The 18,115-nt window shown below is 42.0% G+C and overlaps 1 protein-coding gene across 16 annotated transcripts in view; it reads left to right on the top strand.

Moving 5' to 3' along the window:
* LOC126268161 (glucose transporter type 1) overlaps positions 1-18,115 on the top strand; it is a 1,240,707-nt gene that overhangs the window by 737,498 nt on the left and 485,094 nt on the right. For 7 of the 16 annotated variants that reach the window (XM_049973736.1, XM_049973733.1, XM_049973731.1 and 4 more), the window contains exon 1: positions 3,777-3,883. The exons of 2 other annotated variants lie outside the window; for them this stretch is intronic. The gene's annotated coding sequence lies outside the window, so the exon portion shown is untranslated. Of the gene's footprint in view, positions 1-3,775; positions 3,884-18,115 lie in introns of those variants that run through there. 7 more of the 16 variants (XM_049973726.1, XM_049973728.1, XM_049973722.1 and 4 more) reach the window with 5 other exon arrangements.

Genomic DNA, 18,115 nt, shown 5'->3' with positions numbered 1-18,115 from the left:
AAATCCTGCACTGGCAACACTTCTGCAATTTTTCAGTGAACACAAAGTGTGTAGTGGGGCGATCACTCTGTTGAAGAAATAATTAAAAAACCAAGATCGCTTAAATACTGTTTACTGGATAACCGGTTTCAACACACTAAAGGTGCTATCATCGGATCTGTGAAGATACAACAAGACAGGTTTGAGAGAGGGCTTACATGAGTTACACTATATATGCATTACTATTAGTGCAGTATCACATACCTGAGTGTAGATCAACATTTATAAACCATTTGGATATAGCGATACACGAGGCGGACCAGCGATATAAAATCATTATCACAAAAATTAAGAAACAACTGCTCTCCTGGTCACTCTTTTCCATGAGATATGTAAAACCGAAGTCACAAGATAAAACTATTTGGTACATGACCGCTGCTCGACTGACAGCGCTCAGCATCACACTGCCCTATTCCGCGCAGTCGTCCCTGCTGCGATTCTAGTGGTTCACAACCGGCCCCTAGATAGCGGTGTCCGAGCCTCGCAGATACAGTCCCACGGTATTTAACTATTGCTGTTAATCAAATACCCATACAAAGAACACTTTCGCGTGTACTTACTGTACACACTATACATACTGTGCCTATTATACATACCAATTAGAATTGACGGACCATAATTTCTTTGACATATTTGATGCGGTGGTCTAGAGATCCTGTGCGTCCTATTCACACACTATGATCCATTATGCTCGGAAAATCATCTATAGAATACCACTAACTTTTTTGGATAACGCCTTTGCTTCTGATTTTTTAAATCAGCATAGTATGCTGTGCTCGTCCACGAAACATCAGGGTTGTTAAAGTATGGTTGCGAATAAATTTCCAACCAACCCTATTCCAGATGTGTAACATAGGGAGTATGTAATGCAAACAGGAAGGAAAAGCAGTGACTAACAACACTGTCACAAGAATGGTTCACCTGTGGCTGGGAGTTATCCACGATTACAGATGAATTCTGGCACGTAGATTTGCCTGAAGAAACGGCGGTACCTCAGACTTAAAACCTTCAGCGGCTGTCGTGTAGATTGTCTCTTCATCGAATATCAGTTCCCTAAAGTTATGCAAGAGGGTTTCGCGAGAACAAAATAGCCTTTAAGATTCATAGCCACGCCTATTACACTTTCGTATAGGCTATACCGACCTTTTGCGTTCCATCAGGGCGCCTCTGTGTTTGTTCCACATCTATTGTCATGCAGCGTTGGTAATAACTCCAAACGGTGGAGCAGTACTCTAGAACTGGTTGCAACAGCGGTTCCTCTACAGGTGCACCGCGCTTTTCCAGAACTGTTCCAGCTAATCTAAGTCTTACATTTGCTTTACCTACTGCTTATATTACTTTGTCGTCACATTTAATATCGCTTCTTACTGTTACTATGCGAAGCGCTCCTGAAATTTAGCACCAGTCTTGTAACCGGACACTATCGGCTGTTTATCCTGTATTATCTTGCATTTTACTCGCAAGTTACGTTACATGTCCTCGATTCTTATTTTCGGAAATTGTTCTCCATTCATGCAAAGCATCAGACTGCACCGAGGTTCAGATATCGGTTCAGAGGAACATCTACAATATACTTCTCTCAATCATTGCAGCCTTCAATCTGATGTCTTTTTTACTTTTTCCGTAGATTTTATTAGAGTCGGGATAACTATACACTGAACCTGACATACATCACAAGCTGCATAATAACTGGGCCACATGTAGACCAATCCGAAAACATTATCTAGGAAAACGAGAAATAATCAGGAACGAAATTTCACGGGATGTGGATAATGAATTTTTGCAATTAGTAAGATACATGTGTCAGAAATGAAATCTCCGTGGAAGGCTGCACGAGACTGTATAAATTTAAAAATGGAGTACAGAGAGAGACCTGAACATTTAAAAAAAAAAGAAAAGACAGAACAACGAAAGTAAAGATGGCTGTCACACCTAAATAGAAAAAAAAATACTGATAGAAGTATTATGATATAGAGCGTCCGTGGACTTACTAAGTTTGACTGCAAAGCTCGCAAATATAGTTTTTTTTCTTTTTTTAATAAACCAGTTTCGACACTAGTTGTTTCCATCACTCCACATTGCTTGTTAACCGATGGCTGCGTCAGAAAGTAGTATGCATGTATTGAACTGGGAACCTAGAAACGACGGAGAGACTTCGTCTCCGCCGTAGCCCTCAGTAGTACACAACCCCACAACAGGTTACAGCAGTCCACTCACGCTACCGCCGCCCCACACCGAACCCAGGGTTATTGTGCGGTTCGGCCCCCAGTGGACCACCTCCCCTCCCCCCCTCGGGGAACATCTCATTCCAGACGAGTGTAACCCGTACGCGTACGTGAAGACAGTGTTTGCGCAGCAATCGTCGACATAGTGTATGTAGCTGACGCGAAATAAGGGGAACCAGCCCGCATTCGCTGAGGCAGATGGAAAATCGCCTTAAAAACCATTCACATGCTGGCCGGCACACCGGACCTCGACACTAATCCGTCGAGCTGATTCGTGCCGGTACCGGCACGCCTTCCCGCTCCGGAAGCAGTGCGTTAGACCGAACGGCTAGCCAGGCGGGCTCGGAAAGTAGTAGGAATATCTTCTCAAGGTTTTACTCCAGGAGTCCTCAAATCAATTTATTATATAATAATCAAAGCGTGGTTTACCTTGACGTAAAGCTACAACTCGGCAACCGACTATGGTGTGGTAGCCCTCAATACACCAGACATGAGTAAGGTTTCGGTTTAGAACTGTACGAGTTACGGAAGATATGGGTGTCAAAAGAGGTCATCGCACCAACGGACTCCTCATGAAAAAATCAGTGAAGCAGCTGGTAATAGAGTGCCAAAGCTGGCGAGATGAGTCAGAATATTCGTGAATGTTGTAGAATATTCCATAATGTTGCAGAATCTTCTAGAACTTTGGAGACTGTAGTAGAAGGCTGCAGGATGTTATTGAATCTTCCCGAAAGTTCGAGAATGTTTCTGGAATGCTATCAAGTTTTATGTTGTTGAACGTCAACGAATATTTTCGGAAGTTCTAGAATATTACAGAGTGTTGTAGATTATCGAGGAGTGTTCTTTAATGTTTCCGAGTATTCTTGAATGTTTTAGAATGTCTGAAAAGTTCCTGAGTTTGCTTTTACGTTCCCCAATATTTACGAATGTTTTGAAAGTTCTGGAATGTTCTCAGTGTTGCACAAAAAAGACAATAAGTGAGTGATAGTGTACTTTACTTAAATTAGCGTGCTGTTGAATACTTTAGTGGATTTAAAAGTACTTGAGAATATTTTTAACTGTCGAGAGTGTTTTTAAACGTGAAATATTAATATTTATACGACTTTTTTCATATGAAAATTAATTTCAAGAGAAGCGTATCTTTTACAGCTAGTCAAAAACAGCTGTGACTCAAATACTGACCGAATGGTAAGGGAAACACTGGTAGATCAAGGAAATGTAGGCAACGAACTTCCTCTGACAGAAACAGGTCAGTCGCTCACTTCGGTAATGACGAAGAAGAAGACAAGACAAAACCACCTACCAACAGCACTCATGCCCTTTTGGCACCTTAATGAATCAGTTACAGCAGTAGGGGAGAAGCAGTCGCGCAGGCCGTCTCGTTCGAACGTGGCGCTCGAGGTCCCTGGAAAGCGGCCCAGCCGCGCGTTGGACAGGCAAGCCGGCTGGCGCGCCAGGCCTGTCACTGGGGTCCGCTGTTGCCGTGGTTGGCAGCCTTGTGGCTCTCTCGCGCTAACGCGGCCGCAGCCGGCAGTCCTGTGGCAACAACAGTCGTGGTCGGGAGTGTGAACGCAGCCGTATTCCAGCAGTCACGCGCGGACCACTCTCTCTACGAGCAGGTGAGCGGCACGAGAACGCTAGGCGCTCTGCGGTACTCATTTCCACCCCGTTGTTACTGTTACTGTTATCCCGCCTAACATCTGGATGTCCGTCCAGACAACACGCAACATCTACGTACGAGTAGTAACTTCTCTCTGTCTGCTGCCAGGGTAAACGGAATCGTCCGTTGCTCAGAGGATACAAACACGGATGTCGGTGGGTCACGCTCTTAAACAGACGACTGGTCAGATAAAGCATTTGAGCTGTTTCAAGTGATACGCGACCTTGACTGCACGGATACCTGTCCAGTGTTACGTGACGGGTCGACAGTAGGCTTTCTACGCACCAGGCCATGCTTTCCCGTCGCTGTCCGCTACAGTTGGCACTACTGTAGCGTGGCTTTTTAAACGGGCGCGTGAGTCGTGATGACAGAACTCATTTAAACTCGCGTTGCTGTATTGAGCTCTACGGCCTAGATCCTACATAATGACCGAATATCATATAATAGGCCAGAAGTGTGTGTTGTGTAATTTGACGCAGTCGTTAGTTCCCGAAGTGCACGTCAAGGTATACAGTTATTTTGCGATGATTGAGTAATAAAGCCACTGAAACTAAAGCATTCGCTTTATAGAAGCGCCGAAAGGACACGTGTGCTCCGTTGAGTGTGCAATAAACACTTAAAACAAATTTAAAGTACTATTTTTTGAGCAATTCCGTAGATATGTCTTCACATTCGAAACTGACTTTGCATTTCAAATAAGTTCATATTAATGCTATGGCCACCAGATGGTGCTGATTTATTAACGAAGTGTACTACAAAACATAATCGGTTGGAGGAGCCTTTTGACAGCATGACGATTATGCACCAATTACCATCTTTTTGCCACGGTGGTCAGTCGTGTTGGCAGAAACGTCGTTTGCTTGCTTATTGTACTGTGAATCTAATTTTGCCATCAACTCCTTAACTATTAACAATGTTCCATTAACAGCAGAGGCCCTTACTAGTGACAAGTACTGAACACAAACGTAAACAACGTGCTAGGTGCGGGTAAACACAATATTGCTCAGTGTCTCGTTGACGTCGTGATCACTTGGGAGGGAGGGGTTAGCGTTAGTGTATTGAAAGCTGCATAAGGCTTTTCGCGGATTATTGTTTAGTAATTAAGTTCCAACTCTAGAGAACTGAAGGAAAATGCAGAAAAACTTCCGACGATCGGTGCTCATAGCAGGCACTGTCAGCTGAGAGTAAACGTAAACAAAACAATTGTTTTGCCTGCGCGCTCTGGTAAAAGGGCCTGCCTTGATTGTGATTTTCATGCGGTTTCCCTAGGTCGCCTAGGCAAATGTTGCGCTGGTCTACAAATTTCAGCCTCGGAAAACACTAAACGTAAGCAGTTAAAATACAGTACCACACAGAACAATGTTTATCCGATGACTTTATTACCTCATCATGCGACCAAAAATTTAAAATAATGGCCAAACGATAGAAATAAAATGTGCGAATCTCGTGACCACTAGACAACAGCTAGGAAGAGTCATTTTTTAATAGCATTGATACGGCACATTTTAACTCGCACACACTCTATAAAATAACTTATCTATTTCCATGTATATTTTTTTTCCTTCGTGCAACTTTCTCTCGTACTCATGTAAAAGAAGCGGGCTGGGACTTGTTTCATGAGGAACACAATCATTAATCCTAGATTTCTAAACCCTCGTAAGATTTACGATTAGAGTTGGTACCAGTTCGCGGTTACCGTCAATCAGGTATTGTCAGACTGGTGTAAAACTGGACATTTTGTACCTTTGTATATGACGTAGCATTCGGTAAACATTGTAATTACGTGGTGGGTAAACTATAAATTAGGACTTGTTTTGAATAAAACATGGAGTAGTAAAATAGTTTAATTACAATGTTACATTTTTCCACCCTTTGGTCTTCTAAGGCTAAAGCAAATTTTGGGAAAGAAATCGACCAATGCCTTTCTGAAGGCATCATCCTGCCAGCTGCTTGAAATAATGTAATATGTGGAAAACTTAAACCAAGATAACCGGGTAGGGATATGTACTCCACTGCTTCTGTATACGAGTTCGATGTTAATTACTGTGGTACTTCACTCGGTTTGTCTAGGTAGATATCTTAGAGAATCAGTTTGTTACAAAATGTTCCTTTATGGCAGCCACCTTCATTTCTAAAATTGTTCTAAGTCTTCCAAAAGCGGCGGGCATACACCTCGTTCATTTCCATGAAATGTACGTTGAAAACTACCTACCATTTGAGATTATATTCTACCTCTCATATGTGTCTGGCGCTTACATCCCACAGTGACAGTTCTGCAACGTCATTTCTTCCTCCACGTCCACAGTCAGGGCATATTTCGTGGCAGTAGCGGTGAAGAGATTAACTGATACCGTGGAATCAGCTTTAGCCCGTAACGTAATGATGGGATTTGTAACGTCATATGTGCATAGACAAAGAGAGGACACCGACAGCAATTCTTTTGGATTTGTATTTGCGGTAATACTGCTCTGTAGTGCAGCCCAATATCTGGCTTAGGTTCGAAAGTAACAGTATGATTGAGATTTGACCGAAGCAAACGTATGTGAATACGAAATCTTAGGTGTGACGACATGCTAATCTGCAACATTGTCTGAGGTCTAGGTTAGTTTGAAAGGTGGTATTTGGTTTTAAATTGGCGAACCAGTATCGAACGCTTCAGTTAATTCTTTTTATGTTTTTCTACTGCACGTAAGCGGAAACTTGCTCTGCTTCAAATAAATCAGTACTATACGAACCACCAAGTGGGCAGCCGTAATTTCTCAAGATGTTGCCTGACTTCTGGGAACATAGTCTCGGAATATGTACTGCACTTAAGCCAATGGTCTCTAATCTGGAACAAAATAACGATCGGTATGGATCTCTTTCCTGTCCCTTAAACTAGCCTGCTCACACGGAGAGTTGTTGCAGCGGCCAAAAAAATCCAGAAAAGTTAATATGTTAATTTTACTTTAACGAACTTATCATTTACTAATTTCTGATGAAACGTGTGACTCTTCGAGCTTGAAAAGCTATACAGTTACATTAGAATAAGAACTTTAACAGACATTACGATGTTTTTCAAAAACAGTGGCGGGACATATGTGTCCGTTAGGTGCCATTGTTGGACGCAAGAGTTACTCTTGCAGAAATAGAGCAACCTGCCACGTGTAACAACCCAAGCAGCGTGGTAGTCTTGGAAGCAAGATTTGCGTTTCCCTAAGCAGATAGGTACCTGAAAGCAAAACGTCCACTTGGATGATATGGACTTAAGAAATTGTCACCCACCAGCGACAAAAATAGGCCTAACTTGAACAGTTTACAATAACTCTTTATCACCCTGTTTTGGTATGCAGCTGACATGTAATTTGGGTCACCACTACAGCCTGCATCTTCGTCTAATGAACACTACCTTAGAGGTATATCGGAATGGAGTATTTCCACTGTCACATCTTTCAATACTGTCCTACAGCGAATCGTTACAAACCGAAATGGAAAATATTGTCTCGCGTTACATATGTTGTTTTATCCTCTCATCCAGTTTTAGAGCACAAACAATGTACCAAATGTGTACCACTATTCATGGGTACCATGCAATATCTAACATTGTGGAGGAGCGTTGAAGCCTGATGGTACAAACTTTGAAGAGTTATTCATGAAATAGTTGGTTTTTTGCAGAATGTACCTAAGAACAGTGAATTCTGCGATGATATTGCATATTTGCCATTATCCTACATCTAACAAAAGGTGAATCAACAATACATTACATAAACGCGGAAACATTTACGCAGTGTGCGAAAGTCAGCAACACTGTGCACACTGTGGGAAATAACAATCGCCTCATACGTACTATATGTAGCAATGATCTCTCTCAATCGTAGTTGGGACTACAAATTACATACAATGGGTGTTCCGACAAATATACCTTCATGCTGTACGAGTAGTGTGGTTTCATATTAATATCATTTAGCTGGCAAATGAGTGAATTAGCTGGGGTCTGGAATTATGGCTTTCTTTGCAGTCATTTTGCTTTTTTCCCTGACTATAGGAAAGAATTAAAATTCATGTTGATTATATGGATATTATTTGTTTTGAACTAAGAGATCGAAACACACTTTAAAATCCCATGAAAATGTATTATTACATTGAATTATAGAAAGCATGGTCTAACGGGGAGTTGAAAGATTGTGCAGCCAGATGACTGTACTTACAACGAAACTTCGCCGTAGACTGAGTTCTAGGACGCTTAATACTATTCGTAAAGTACGAGAACGGCTTCACTATCACAGTAAGTGTTGTTAGGATTACATTCTTCCATGTTCTATAGTAAACAAAATTTGGAAGAATGCAGTCTTATGTAGGTGAGTCAGCTTCACTATGATGCGTAGACGATTTCGATGAAGTAATAATAAATGTAGGTTTCCTGGATACAAATTAACGTTTAAATTAACATGTATAATGATACATATCATGCGTTCTGAACTTTTAAAAATGCAGGTCTATTCTTCCCGTATTGTCAAGCACATGTACGAGTAATTCAGATATTGTACACATTCACGGCTTCATATATAATTATTTGTATTACTCTACTGTCCAGATGATTTCAAATCAGCAAATAAATTCATGCTAGTCTGTTACAAAGTATAATTATTTAAAAAATAAAACTGCAAAATATCACTTTATTTCAGTTTTTCTAGGTTTTTAGTTTTTTAATAGATATATTTACCTTAAATAATTTAGGATGGTTGGCAACACTGTGTTTGAGTCAGGGCTTCCCAATTAAGTGGGATGCTTTTTGCATCACCATGAGTATAAGCAAGGAGGAATGGTGGTAAAGACGTACTACTACCTATCTGCAAAAGCTAAAATCATGATAGGAACAAGGTAGCATTCAGAGTATTCTTTTCCTTCCTCTTACTGCTAATCTCAACAAATGTTAGAATTCCGAGCTCACAACGAATTAGGAGAGAGAACGTGTACACTTCTGACACTTTCAGTTCTGGAACACACAGTTCTGTCAAGTTTAGCACTACACTGGTTGTACCCAGTGCGGTAAGCGAGACACCGCGGTTCTGCCAAAGCGACATCAAAGCGTTTTTGTGCTGCATATCAATTTCTTCGGTGGACCTGTTATTTCAGCTCTCCGATGAGACATCCTAGCAATTAAAATACTCCACGACGGAAAAGCGATCGCCATTAAGCAGCCATATCCTTGAGGGCACCCCGAACGCCGACGGAGGCGACAGTCGTCGGGAAGCGAGGAACGCGACGACCGAGTCAGCATTCTTTTCCGCGTACCGCAGCGGTAATCAGAAAGGGTTTAGGCGGACCTTTCCGCCAAGGCATTCATCACGGGGAATAAAGGAGCAGTCGCAGATTAGTGGCGGACGCCGGCCGTCTGATTGCGCCCCTCTCATTGGCAGCCGGCTGAAAGACTCGCTCCTACCGCCGCCTCCACTGCCGCCTCTTCCACCCCGTAGGCCGAATGAACTGCTGCTGGTGGTGGTGGAGCAACATGCCGACTGTGATTTGGTTTCTGCGACGCACCGCCAGCGTCTAATTACCGCATCGTCTTCTATGTCGCATGCCTACCAACCTGCCCAGTAACAGGTGGCCTCGAGAAGAAAGGCACTGGGTTACGGAGTTCCGCAGCACATTATGAGGTAAACTTCGGAATTAAGCTCTTTCTCCTCTAACAGGTCTGCTGCTTGCTTTTTTATTGTCACACATCATGTAGGGAAAATTCCGGAAACGCGAAAACTGGATAAGATCATGAATTTGTTAATTCATGAAAGTGTCACGTGGATGACGTCTACCTATACCAACAGACCTGTACCATACGCAGACTAGGCATAGTACGTTAGGTAAACTGCGACCCCCATGTAAATTATTTTGTTATACTGTCTCACGAGGAAACCTAGTATTGAGAGTTATGTCCATTTTATGCTTCAAATGATCGTTCCTATCATAAATCCTGTTCCGAATGGTTTTCACGATAGAACCCTTTTAATGTACATTGTTATTTGCTGTATTGTTCGATACATTGTCAGGGTTTGGTTTGTTTGGGGGAAGAGACCAAACAGCGACGTCATCGGCCTCATAGGATTAGGGAAGGATGGGGAAGGAAGTCGGCCGTGTCCTTTCAAAGGAACCATCCCGGCATTTGCCTGGAGCGATTTAGGAAAATCACGGAAAACCTAAATCAGGATGGCCGGACGCGAGATTGAACCGTCGTCCTCCCGAATGCGAGTCCAGTCTGCTAACCACTGTGCCATCTCACTCGGTGATACGTTGTCAGGTTTATATATGTAAACATGCTTAGCAGTAAACACAATATGCGTTTTACAAAGTATTAACTGAAAAATACGTATTTCTTTCACATTCACTTCTAAGCATTATAGTACACGTCACGTTACAGCTGTTCTAATGTTTCGCCGTCAACTTCAGTGCATCTGCGCACTCTTTGGAGACATGTTTTATTGCTTGTCTGAGGGCCTCTGCATGCTTCTTAATGAGGGCCGCAGCCTCCATGATGCGTCCACGCAGTTCATCTCGCATATCCACCTTTCGTTTGTACATCTCAGACCTCTCCCAACTCCATAAACAAAAATCTATTGGGGTAAGGTGTGGCGATCTTGGCCAGATAATTGTACTAGCACGACCAATGCGGTGATTAGGGTAAGTGCGGCTGAGATGGCGCCTTATGCATTTGGTAAAATGTGGAGGGTCTCCATCATGCTGAAAGTACACTGCAGACAACGTGGTCAAAGGAACGTTGTCAAGGTGGTCAACAAATGAATTTCGCAACAAATGTAAGTAATTATATCCCGTCATTCGATCATTCTAAAATGACTGGACCTATCAACATGTTACCAATCATACCGCATCAAATATTGATAAAAACACGAAACTGGAAATTGATTTCTACTGCGGCGTGCGGATTTTCCTGAGACCATCAATGATTATTACGTGTGTTATTGATTCCATTCCGTGTGAAAGAAGCTTCATCAGTGGATAGTATTACTGGAAGCAAATGACGACTGTCATGTAACCAGTGATAAAATTCAATTCTTGTTGCATTGTCACCAGTGTGAAGATTGTGGACACGCTGTACCTGAAATGGGTAAAAGTTTTCCGGTCGTAATGTTCGTCATACGCGTGTTCGTGGTACATTGGTACGTGCTGGTGGTAGAACAACGCTGCAAAATTTCAACAATATATTGCTGTTCCGGAACAGGTTGTTGAACCACACGTTCAGAAGAAAGGTAGGAACTTGTAAGAATACCTGTTTCACGCTGGCAAACACTCGACGATCAGGTGTTCGACGTGTCGGAACGCGCCGAAGGTATTCTTCGTCAGCAGCAGGAGCACTAACAATGCACAAACATACGACTTATCTGCATATTCTTCATTAGAGTAGATGTGTGGCATTTTAGCTAGCGCCTGTACAAACGCAGTTATCACAAGCTTCTCTGTGATGCATTCTTAGTCCCTCGTACTACCTCAGTCACAACATACCATGGACAACTGCCCGTTCAGCGTGCTAGTTTAATGACAGAAAAACAAACCTAGCAAATAGGTCGATAGCAACGAGGTAGGTTGGGCTAGAATCAAACGTCAAAGATTGGTGGGTAAGAGACATCAATGCGCGCCTTTGGCCTAAAAACAGTTGCACATTGTGTTCTAGGTTATAAATCATTCGGAAACGGGAATATGACTATACTAAGCTTTTTACTTCAAATAAGCGTTTTTGTCATATACCTGAATACTGACCATTCTCCTTGAGACATTCTGTATATTTCAGTTTCTCCTTCTCCTCCTCAATCCGAAGACTGGTCAGCAGCAGTTCTACTTCTCGGTTTTTTCCTATCATCTCAGTTCCCAATATGTTGTTGATTTCAGAGGTTGGTTTACCTGTCTGATGTTCTTCCTCTAGCATATTTCCTTCCGTTAATTTGCTGTGAATGGACAATATCTCCTTTCCTTGATAGTCCTCCACAACGATCTTTCTCATCACGTGACGTTATTCTCTCTGTACATGAAATAATTAGTTTTTTCCAATTCTATACCTGAAAAACCTGCAGTCTTCTCCTTACTGGCTCTCCGGCTGTCTTTGTTCCTGAACCATATAAGTCAAAGCTCCAAACAATTGTTTAACGTAGTTTCCTGGTGTTTAAACTAAGATTTTTCGTGTTAGTAGCTTCTTCTTGTTGAATACTATCTTGTAAAGTTTACATTTAATTTCTTTGCATGATTTGCCATCCTCTGTTGTTATACTACATGGGCACTTGATTCAGATTCTCTCCATACAGACGGAGTTTTATTGCAATTGAAACTTGACTACGTACAAGGATTTTGGTTTCTTCTTATATATTTTCGTATTATATCTTTCTGAAAAATCTTGTTGATGCCTTCTACGACGGTTTGGACCCATTTTCAGATTCGCCGAGAACAGCTATATCATCTGCAAATTTAAGCGTTGTATGTTTTCCTCATTTATAAAAAAATGGCTCTGAGCACTATGGGACTCAACTGCTGTGGTCATTAGTCCCCTAGAACTTAGAACTACTTAAACCTAACTAACCTAAGGACATCACACACATCCATGCCCGAGGCAGGATTCGAACCTGCGACCGTGGCAGTCCCACGGTTCCGGACTGCGCGCCTAGAACCGCGAGACCACCGCGGCCGGCCCCTCATTTATAGTTTATTTCTTGAAGATGTTTATCTACTGCAAATCTTGGGTCACTCTTGTATTTTGACAACTACTGTCTGATTTCTGTAAAACTGGTGGATAATGCTGTCTTGGTGACCCAACTTAATGCGCATTAAGATTTTCATCATTTAGACCACTCAAAGCTATCATTACTGGTTTCGATTTGTTATTGTTTTCCCCCTTAAGCAATGCATATTGTTTAAGCAAATTTGTTTCCAACCAGACCTGAGTTGCTTCATGATAAGTCAAGACCGGCAGAAAACAAAATATCGTGACTGATCTAGACACACACGTCACAACACACTCCTTATGCCACCGTAGACTTGGTAGGAGCCGGAGCGGAAATAGTCAGTCTGTTTCCACAATAAATTTTCGCTCTGCAGCGGATTGCGCGCTGATTTGAAACTTCACGGCAAATCAAAACTGTGACACACCGGGAGTCGAACCCAGGACCTCTGCATTTAGCGGACAACTGCTCTACCTAGTGAGCTATTGACTCACGACTCACGACCCGCCTTACCGACAGAGCTTCATCGCCTCCCTTGGAAACTTCACAGAAGTTCTGGATACCTTAAGGGACTTTCGCCCCATTCACGATGGCGGTTCGCCCAGGTCGAGAAACGAACGCGATTGCATCGTTACCGGTTCCAAGCGACAGTTGCGTTAACCGCGTATACATGCTTCGCGCTTAATATAAGCGCGTATCCCTCAAATCATGTCTCTTAGTTGCTTGTATAGAAGATGTCGCTTACCACCATCTGGCAACATATGGAATAAAAATTCACTAAACAACTCGTTACGATCAATTTTAATGCCCACACTGTGTACGACATTCACAGCAAAGCACCCCGAACACCACTGTACGCTCATTGGCTGTCGGAGAATGCGTGACGTTGATGCGCAGAACGAGCCCAACCTCGGCCGCCATTATTTGTGACTCGAAATATAACACTGGCAGAAGTGGAAATGATGGGTGGGTCGTAAGTCGTCCTTGAATAGCTCAAGCGCCTTTGTAGCCTCTGACTTGATAAGAAATATTCGTGTAGTAACTTTCTACGGACATCAGCAGATGAAATGGCTGAGATGGTCGCGAGCTAAAAGGCATCTAAATTAGGCCGCAAACTTTTACCGTTGTTTCTTCAGAAACAGCCGAGTATCTAGGAATAAGCCGAGACACGTTTTCGCTTATTTTGAATCCTCTTCCGATGTGCGAACTTTTTGGGCAATCGGCTTATGGCACTTTCCGTGTTCTCCTCGTCAATTGGCAGAGCACTTGCTCGCGAAAGACCACGGTCCCAGGTTCGACTCCGGGTCCGGCATACAATTTTAATCTTCCAAGAGGTTTCAGACAATCTACTGAGAAGCCGCCAGACTCAAATCCCCCATTTGCTGTACACTACTATTACTCGCACTGGGAGAAGCGTTCGGTGGCGTATATATAGAGCGTAATTTTATAATGCAGCCGATTGCTCTTGCAGAACAGTGAGCAAGTGGATGTGTCTCATTATCCACGATGAGTCGTCCAAGCGGAAGTCTTCGCAAGGCATTGCCTTAAAGTCTCACATTGAAACGGAAGGAACAGGACAGACGCTTTGATCACTGCGTTACGAATGTTCTCTGCGTCAACTGAAGCCCACTAAAGCACCTCTAGCACCGTTGCGAGCCGCGGCCATCTGCCTTACGCGTCCCAGCTTGCTTTTAGTTCCTCTACACATTGTCCAGTCAGTAACTCTAATTTCTCTGCTCACTGCCCAATTTGTTCGTTAGTACAGTGGGCCTTGGGTGCGCTATTAGCAATGGAGAAAAGAGTAACTGTATACAATATTAAGAATTTAAATGCGGATGTATAAAGTTGGTCAGTATTATACAAGGTGTTTGTTTTAACTTGAGACAACTAACGACACACAATACGAAAAAAAAGTCCTAGGTGAAAAGTTAATACTAGTAAATGGGACATCCGTCTGTGATATAACTGGCAACCTCCTAACCACTTCTCCTGCTTGGGTAGGGTCATCTTCGTATTTTTACGTGGGGACACCCATTTTTATTGCATATTTGGACGATGTCTCAAAATATGCACGGTTTAGTCAAACTATTGTTTCCCCATACGTGGTAGATGTAATCGACTGACTGTTTTTGCAATTAAGAAGCGATGAATCGGATTCTACATTTCATTAACGGTATAAATGTTATCCTTTGTATTCTAAAAGTTGATACTGATGTCCAAACGTTACTCGAGTGTTGCAAATCTCATTTTGCAGTAGAAATCATATGGTTAGTCATTAACATTTCTGGCAAATAAGCTATTTGTATGGTACGTAGTTTCCTGTTTACTTCGGGGTTGGTTGTGGAGATTCCCCAAACCATCGTAATGCTTCATTTTCGATCCTCGCCATCAGGGTGACTGATTTCGGTGTCTGTTTCCATACAACCGCCATAAAGCGGCTATCTGTGGAATGTGGACCTCAGTCATTGTAAAAAGATAAAATGCCCATGAAGTGATAGAGACATGTGCGTCTGCCGTGAATATACACAAATGGTTTTCACACACACACGCTCGCCCCATCGATCAGCGTCACACCATGCGGCACGCCCTACTGCAAAGCCGGGGCCTCGATAAGCACGGTATTGATATATCAACCATTAGAACACAGATTTACGTTAGCATCGTAAATGATACGTAGAATCACATGCGTCGTTTCGTAATTGCAAAAACGGGCACACTTGATGTGTCGTTCACAGCGCCGTCTACCTCGAATTGAGAACAATGATTTGAATAAATAATGCGAATATGCAATAAAAATGGGGGTCCCATTTGAAAATATGAAGTTGAACCTGTCAACGCACGAGGTTAGGTGGCCAGTTGTAGCAAATACTGAATTTATTAAAATTAAGTTTTCACGAATAACATTTATTTTTTTTTTTTTTTTTTTTTTTTGTACGATGCATCGTTCTCGAGATATTTCGTTGTATCAAGTTAAAACAAACAGCCTGTATATAAAAAAAAATCGAAACTTGGAATTAATTATGTAGCACTCAAAGGGTCGGAGGAAGTAAGTGCTAACCCAGAAGGGTATGTTTGATGTATTACTTGTTGTATATTTAATTAAATTGGAAGACAAGAACACCATAATGAGTCAATTTGAAAATGGGGCGGATAATGTGAACACCCTCCACTTTCGTCCGTCAACTCTACCAATTTATGACAAAGATTTACAGATGGTGAACAGTACTTATTCGTAATGCTTATTTCTTCTCATTCCACATATCGACATCAGACGTTAGTTCTAATCCCTTTCCTGCAAGCTAATGTATTGTAGCTAGATTTATATAAAACTTGAATAAAAAATCGTGGCACTGCTTTAACTCTGTTGCCAATACAAATTTGTTTTTAAAGGAAACAGCTTCTTGCAATTGGAACAAAATATCTTTTTTCAACTCAGTTTTATGCTAACGCCGTTGACCGCCACCTTATCTTAGTTATTTTCGCGTGTATATATACACCATTTGTAAAGACCCATTCATTTTTATAGTTCGTCCAAGGTCTCTATGGCGTACGATAGGAACTGAAAAAATCTGATGATCTGTTCTTCTTCGAAGTGAAGGCAATGAAATGCTGCTCCAGTTAATCGAGAAGCAGTTACTGGATTGTGCATATTCCCACTTTTTATTTTTATTCCTTAACAACGCTTGGACTGTCAACTATTTGCTCCGTAGGAAACGTTTCGTAACTAGTTCCAAGAACAGTACGCAAGCACGCTGCGGTTCAGCTATGACGTGGCAGCTGAGGTATAGTGGGCGGGACTTTGCTTCTGTGATTCGATGATCTCTGTAGGAGCCTAACAGAAGCTTTAATATTGCTGTCACAGTGGAACTCCTAACGTTACTAACTTCCAAGTGTGTCGTTACTGGAGCACGGCGATGAAGTTTTCTCCTATGTGATTAATTTTTCTCTAAGATGGGTTATGTCAAAAAACGTACTAGGAAAGTATCACCATCCAAGATCCCTACTGGCAAAGATAGAAATAATGTTTGTTCCGTTTCTGACGTGATTTTTGATAAGTTATCATAGACTGCCATTTATCGGTTTACTCTACATCTACATCTACATCTACATCTACATGACTACTCTGCAATTCACATTTAAGTGCTTGGCAGAGGGTTCATCGAACCACAATCATACTATCTCTCTACTATTCCACTCCCGAACAGCGAGCGGGAAAAACGAACACCTAAACCTTTCTGTTCGAGCTCTGATTTCTCTTATTTTATTTTGATGATCATTCCTACCTATGTAGGTTGGGCTCAACAAAATATTTTCGCATTCGGAAGAGAAAGTTGGTGACTGAAATTTCGTAAAAAGGTCTCGCCGCGACGAAAAACGTCTATGCTGTAATGACTTCCATCCCAACTCGTGTATCATATCTGCCACACTCTCTCCCCTATAACGCGATAATACAAAACGAGCTGCCCTTCTTTGCACCCTCTCGATGTCCTCCGTCAATCCCACCTGGTAAGGATCCCACACCGCGCAGCAATATTCTAACAGAGGACGAACGAGTGTAGTGTAAGCTGTCTCTTTAGTGGACTTGTTGCATCTTCTAAGTGTCCTGCCAATGAAACGCAACCTTTGGCTCGCCTTCCCGACAATATTATCTCTGAGAAAATCGCACGCAATGATTGCATATGTCCCCTAACAGCCGCAACTTTATCTTGCTGAACATTGCACAATAGGTGCACATACAGCCGCAAATCAAGAACTGAATTTGACGTTCGACTGGTCGCCCGAGGTTTTTAAAGTTGCTTTTTAAGAGAAATAAGATCTTAGAACGATAATGTTGGTTAAGTAGCAGAAATTATGCAGTTGTTTCTCGAAAGTATTAGAACGTCTTCAGCTATTCTACCTCGCATCGAACCACATCGAAAGAAGCAATATTAAAGAACAGTATTGCCTAAAAATTCTCCCTTAATAATATTTAATTGCACTAGACCACATTAGATTAATATTTTACATGTATCAATTCTGTTCACATCTTCACTGCACGCTTTACTCTCCTATTAGCATCCCCGAAGTTTGGCGAAAGTAAATACGCTTTGTCCTTGTAAATCGAAATAGTTTGCTTCCGTAGTTGTTGGAGATGACACCATTTGTTGGTCCAGAAGTATTTACATCGCGTCCTGGATTTCTCTGCGGAATCTGATGTCTTTTGTGGAGACCCTTGGAAGTAAATTAATTGTAATTTTCTGTTTTTCATTGTTTCTGTTAAGCCTTCTGCAACCCGTCTATGTTTATGATTGATAAAGTTGGAAAAAGCTTGTATACAGCCGCGATCTCCTGTTATAAATAGTCGATCTGTGCTGGAAAACCGACTAACGGAGAAATGTTTAACCGATAAAGACTGGAAGTGTTACGAATCTTTCTGTAGACTAGAATTTTGTAGTTCCAGTGACTGGTCACGTAATAGACAGGGAGATTTTGCGAATTAAACAAAAGTCATT

The sequence above is a fragment of the Schistocerca gregaria genome, chromosome 4, assembly GCF_023897955.1.
Source record: "Schistocerca gregaria isolate iqSchGreg1 chromosome 4, iqSchGreg1.2, whole genome shotgun sequence".
In the NCBI taxonomy this organism is placed as follows: domain Eukaryota; kingdom Metazoa; phylum Arthropoda; class Insecta; order Orthoptera; family Acrididae; genus Schistocerca; species Schistocerca gregaria.
This window is presented reverse-complemented; position numbering and strand designations above follow the sequence as displayed.